At 39.2% G+C, this 6,554-nt stretch overlaps 1 non-coding gene across 1 annotated transcript; it reads right to left on the bottom strand.

The window, feature by feature from the left end:
* Window positions 1-3,366: 3,366 nt before the first annotated feature.
* On the bottom strand, window positions 3,367-3,439 carry TRNAV-CAC. The gene has a single exon. It is a non-coding gene; the product is annotated as a tRNA-Val (tRNA).
* Window positions 3,440-6,554: the final 3,115 nt, after the last annotated feature.

Genomic DNA, 6,554 nt, shown 5'->3' with positions numbered 1-6,554 from the left:
GAGTTTCAGGGTGGTACAACTTGTCCCTCCATTGCTTTTATTGTTATTAATTATTGGCATTTCAAGGACTAAATTTAGAGGTGAGGCAGTGGGGATGAGGATGGTATAGTGCTTAAGGTGTTTACTTTATTGGCATAAGATACTGGCTCTGATTTTGTATGGAATATTTGGCTATGCTTGGACTCCACAACAATGATAGTTGGTTGCTATGGATTTATGGAGGCTGCAGTAGTCTTTTAGGCACCTTGTCTGAGGGAGTTGGTGAATATAGTAGTCATTGTTTTAGGTATTTCAAGTAAATCATTCTGATAGCAAGTTAAATGTGGTGAGTTTATATAAAATTAAGAGGAATCACTAACACTGGGAGTATGTTGTTGCTTCAATTATCCCCCACACGTAGGATTAAGTAGAATATACGTTTGTTGTTTCACTTGCGTTCTTCATTTTAATAGGTCAAATAAGTGGTGGTCCAGTCACTGCAAGGGTGGCATACCACTGTTATTGTAGTATGTTCCTTTATTGTAAGCAGAAGGATTTCTTGGGGGATATGGCGGAGTGCTCTTGGCAGCACAATTTGGTCAGGTGTGCAGAAAATTTTGGCATAAAAGAGAAGTGGTGAGTACGTAATTTGTCTTTTATTTACAGATGTGCACAGGACCATCATTTGGTGGATTGCTGGAAGCGCTCATGAGAGGTGATGGATTCTAATCCTACTTTAGTAAGTACTCATTGGAAATGTCAGACTTGGTGCAAGGTGTGGTGAAAGGTAACTAAAATTAGCTCACAGGTAGGGTGAAGCAGGACTGGCAGTGTTTAAAGGGAGTTGGGGTTGTCCATTAAGGGGTGGAATTATTGTGATGTGTTGGGGTATGCCCTGGGGTCTAAGGAAGGCTTTGGGGGGCAGGTTGTCTTCAAATGTGTTTGTATTTCAGATTATTTACATTTTTCTCTTTCTTTGCAGATGGTGGTGTTATGTTGGGTGTTTTAGATGTCAGAATGCTACGTAAGGCAGTCAGTCATGATCAGCGCAGAGGTACTATCAGCTGGTGGTCTGAAGGAAGTGCTCTTCTTAGGTGATTAAAGTTGCTACCAAGAGGTTTTCAATTGCTGCAGATGCAGGGATCGAGGCCACAGGTTTTGATGTAATTTTATTTACTCATTTTGGTGTGTTTGCATTGTGTATGGAACGGACATTTGGTCATTGAGACTGCAGCAGCCTGAATTGGTTACATGGGTCATATATGGAGGGGGGGGGGTAAAGGACTTTTTTTATTTATTGAATGAAATGAGTGTTGGAGTCAAAAAGTAGGACTATTCATTTCTTGCAAGGAAGGTAGTGTTTGTGCAGCTACAGTGGTGTGGTAAGGGGTAGGTTAGTTATTCTGCATGTTTCAGGGGTGACGTAAGGATGAGTAGAGTTTGTGGGAGCATTGCAGATGAGTGTTTGGAGCAAATTAGCATTATCTATTGGATGCAGAGGTGATGCATTAATAGGGAAGCTTTAAAGGAGAATTTAAGGCTAAGTGGTGGATTAAGGAGGGTGAGCTCTTGGTAGGTGTATTGGATTGCTCATGGGATTTGCATTGGTATCATAGTTTATCAGTGGGTTGCCTCTGGCAATTCTCTGGAATGGCTGTTGGGGTAGGTGGATAGGATTAGTCATGGGGTTTTGAATTTGTTTACACATTTTATAGCAGGTGTTGGTTTGGGGGGTATAATTTGGAGGGGTTGTTTGGATGATGGGATAGAGGGACAACTGGAGATTCTGAGTATTTGGAGTTCTGCTCAGATATGCGGTGGTCTGGGGATATCAAGTTCAATATGTTTCACATGCAGCACCTAATCTACTTCTAAACGGACATGGGTGGACACTCTAGGCTGAATTTACAGTTGCTCATTAAGTTGTGACTTGCATTCTGGATGGATGGGAGATGGTTCAGTACGTATGACTTAAGAGCATGTAGGGTTTGATGGAGCACTTTAGGTATGTAGGTGTTGTGTGGGATAGGTGGGGAAATTGGTTTAGTGTTTTGGGGTGCATTTGGCAGGTGATTATTGGGGAATTAACTTGGTTAAGCTTTGACAGATGAATGGAAAGTCATGGAGAATTTTATTGTTTGACAAAGGAGGCATGTGGGGAGGAGATGGGTTGGTGGCTGATTAGACAGAAGGAAGGGTAATTGGCAGGTTGCATATAAGGGTTGCATATTAAGTGGGCATAGGAGGTGTAGTTGGAGTGGTTAGGGATTAGGATTCATTGCTTTTTGTTTAATAAGGAAATGGTATGGCTTGTGTTGATGAGTTGCTAGAATGCCATGATGGTTGATGAGCTGTTTTATTGCTTTTAAGGGATAGTTAGTGTGATGACAGGATTGATAAACAGCAAGATTTTAATGATATTTCTTTTGGTTATCTTAAGCAGTGAAACAGGGCTGGGATGCGGCATCATGGTTTGTTCTTGCTTCTGTGTGGCTTCAGATGGTGGTGGGTTTAATGTTGGTTTTCCAGCTGAAGGGTAATGATCGGGGAGTCATTAAAATTGTTATTGCTCTGGCATTAAGGAGAGCTGATTTGGTTATTACTGAATTGGGTGGTAAATGGGGTTGAAATGTGGCATGATGGCATGTAGTTGACTCTGCGTGGTTTTTATAATGCCCTTGAAGTCATTGCAGAGCTGCCATTGGTCATGAGGTGAGGATTATTTAGCTCATGCACAGTGGGTATGGTAGGTTATCTCAGCATAGGAGAAGGGTCACTATTTTTGTTTTCAACGGTTTAGGTAACTAGTTATTTTGTTATGTGACAGGGTTTTAAGAGATGATGACTCTGTTCCAGCTTGGTTAGTGGGGATGGGTACACTGAATTATGTTTGACCAGATGCCTTAATAGGTTCATAGGTTGGTAATAGGCTATTGGCTCTAGGGCGTATACAAGCCTAGCCATAACAATTCCCTGGCAATTTCTTTCCACACTATTTACTTCCCTGGATCCCCATCTAGCAGGGTGAATTTCCTTTCTCCCATCCAATCGTCAAGGTTCCTTTTGAAGAGGGCCAAAGAGGTGCTCTGCTTGACATGTATGGACAGTCTATTCCAGAGTCTAGGGAGCCTCTGGATCAAAAACTATCCCTCCAGCATGTTTTGTTTATTGTGATGACAAGGTTTAGCTCCCTGGAGCGTGTGGCTCTGAGGGATTGGGATTTCTTTAAGTGTAGCATGTCCAACAGCTCTGAGTTTGACATGGCCTTGTATGTTAAGCAGAGATCACCTCTTTGTAGATGATATGTGACAGAGTATAGCTGAAGTTTTTTAAGGCGGTCAACATAGGGCATCTGCTTTAGGCCTGTGATTCTTTTAGTGAAGTTAATGGTTCCACTGGGGATCGAATCCAGGACCTTCTGCGTGTGAAGCAGATGTGATAACCACTACACTACAGAACCTACTGGTGGCTAGATTGCTGGAAGTTTGTCGAAGAGAGGGGGAACAGCCTGGTCAGGCTGGTGGGCAGAAAAGAGGGGCAGGCTTGCCCTTTTCTGTTCCCCCACTGGTGTTGGATGGTCAGTTCAATAAGTTGGGAAAGGAAAGTGGTTATGCTGCTTTATAAGTATATAAGCAAGCAGAGGAAGCTGCTTATTTGAAGGTATAATGCAATAAATGGCAATGGAAGTGAGATGTATGCTGCTTCATAAGTAAGTGAGTGGAGGTATGGATGCTGCTTACTGATCAGGATGAGCAGGTTTACGCTGTCCTGTCCTATGATAATGTTAGATGGATGTTATTTCAACTATATCATGTTTTGGTTGAAATGAATGAATATTGGTTAAAAATTATGTTTATGGAAATTCAATAAAGGTAATCAAATGTCATTCAGTGTTATGTGTTTCTTGAAGGGGACTGGGACAAATGAAGTTTGGAGCAGGCCAATTTGTCCAGGGACATCTTCAAGTGAAGTTAGATAAATGGAGTAGCAGGAATTAGGAGGATAGGGGGAGGATAGGGTTAAATAGAAATGTATGAGGTTTGGGAGGAAATGAGGTAGGGGTAGGGAGGGGCTTAAAGGGTTTTAAGCAAGTGTAACTGGAGTAGGAGTCAAATTTTGGCGTGAACTTGCTACTCACCCTCCCTGCCTTTTTTATCAGTGGGGAATATGGTTATTTTTACTTTGGGTAGGGTGGAGAAGAGGGGCAAGCTTGCCCTCTTCTGTCCCCCTTCTGGTGCTGGATGGTCAATTCAATATGTTGGGAAAGGAAAGTGAGCAGTTACACTGCTTGATAAGTAAATAAGCAAGCGGAGGAAGCTGCTTATTTGATTGAAGGTATGATGCAATAAATGGTAACAGAAGTGAGTGGGTACGTGGCTTCATAAGTAAGTGAGTGGAGGTATGGATGCTGCTTACTGATCAGGATGAGCACGTTTATGCTGTCCTGTCCTATGATAATGTTACATGGATGTTATTCATCTGTATCATGTTTTGGTTGAAATTAATGAATATTGGTTAAAAATGATGTTTATGGAAATTCAATAAAGGTCATCAAATGTCATTCAGTGTGATGTGTTTCTTGAAGGAGACCGGGGCAATCTACCTTGCCCTTAATCCATTACACTGTCTACTTAACAGCTTAGGTCATTGCTATAATTTGGCTCCTAGAAAACAACAAAGTGCAAAGACTTCTCATATTCTCTTTGCCAATGATTTGAAACTGTATAGCTCAGCAGATGAGGAACTGAAAACACAACAGCAAGTTGTCAAAACTTTTTTAGATGATATAAGAATGTCATTTGGTCTTGATAAATGTGCAAAAGTAAGATTTAAAGCAGAAAAACTGCAGCACCAAGAAAACATCAGTTTGGGACAACAATGTGATATAAAAGAACATGAGCAAGAGGGAGTGTATACATATTTGGGAATTGATGAAGGATCAACAATAAAACATGAACAAATGTGAACAAACCTTAGTAAGGAGTACTTCAGAAGACATAAATTAATCTTGACAACAGCTTTGATACCTAGGGACAAAATCCATGCTATAAATCAATTTGCTCTTCCTGTTCTAACTTATGGTTTTGGAGTGATTGACTGTCCCCAAAATGTGCTAAATAGTTTAGATAGAAAAACAAGAAGGATGCTTCATGCTCACCAAATGATTTATAAAAATCAGTGCATCTAGTAATCCAACAATGAGGTAACAAACACAGCTGGAATGGAGCACATCAAAACTTTAATAAAATAAAAAGTAATAATCCCTTTCGCGTCTGTTCAAGATGCTTCATCAGACATACCAGATACACTGAGAACAGTGATTTAAATACATCAGAGACCCTGCAATCAGTTATTTAGCCAGTCATTCCAGAGAGTAATGAAAAGGGTGGGCTTCATAGACACTTCACACTAAGCTGCTTTAATATGCTCTATAAGAACATATATGACAGCTCATATAAAACTGTATGTCTAAACTGGTTTTCTTAAAAGATATATATTTTTACATATATTAAAACATTAGACAAAATAGAAATAAAAACATATAAAACATTATCATATTTGTGCAATACATTATAGAGACAAAATGAGACAATGTATCGAGGTGGATATAGTGAAGACCATTTAAAAACAATTTCTAACTCACATGGTTAAGAACCTAAAGACAAAGTAATGCAGCAAAACAAGACAGCATAAATGTGATCACTAAGAGCCTGAAACCTAGTGAACTGGGTTTGATTCTGAATATCTCTAGTTATGTATTAAAATAAGCCAAGGGATCTCTACTTCAGAAAGTTTTATCTTTTATTCCTTCCATACATACTGATTATGTTGACTTGATACTGGACATTAAAATGGTCATCAGAAATGTTGCTTTGAGATTGCTATATGGGAACAATGGGGATAACAATATTTCTCTTTTTAGAAAACCAACTGCTTTTTCCCCTCAGTTACCTCCACTATTAGAGGCCTTTGAGAAGGGCTGTGAAATTATTTTTTTTAAATCTCATGCAGCTCAAAAGTAAGAGTCACAATTTCTATAGCTTAAAAATCTGAGCATCAAGTCCTTATAGATCTGCAGAATCATTTGGATATTGTTATTAGACCTGCAGATAAGGGTGGGGCAATTGTAATCTTGTCTAGAGAGCTTTATTATGATAAGATGAATGCAATGTTAAATGATGAAGAAACATATGTATGTCTTAATAATGAACAATTGAATAGGATTAGTAAAAATGTGCAGGTTGATCTGTAAGATTTTTTAGTGAGCAATGTTATAATTCAAGAGCTTTACAAGTATTTTTTAGTTGAAACACCACATATTCCAACTTTTAGGGTTCTTTAAAAGGTTCATAAAGATTTAAAAAAAACATTAAGACCAATTGCATTGAGTAAGGGATGACTCACTGAGCCTCTGTCTATTTATGTAGAGAAGCATCTTAGGACTACTGTGGATGGTACTCTTACATTAATTAATGATACTGAGCATTTTCTCAAAAAGTTGAGTGCGTTTTTTCAGATGGATTTAGAACTTCAGTATTATTGGTGACCTTGGATGTGAGCTCACTGTTTACAGT

The sequence above is a fragment of the Protopterus annectens genome, chromosome 1.part0 (assembly GCF_019279795.1).
Source record: "Protopterus annectens isolate FY-2018-M chromosome 1.part0, PAN1.0, whole genome shotgun sequence".
In the NCBI taxonomy this organism is placed as follows: Eukaryota; Metazoa; Chordata; order Ceratodontiformes; family Protopteridae; genus Protopterus; species Protopterus annectens.
This window is presented reverse-complemented; position numbering and strand designations above follow the sequence as displayed.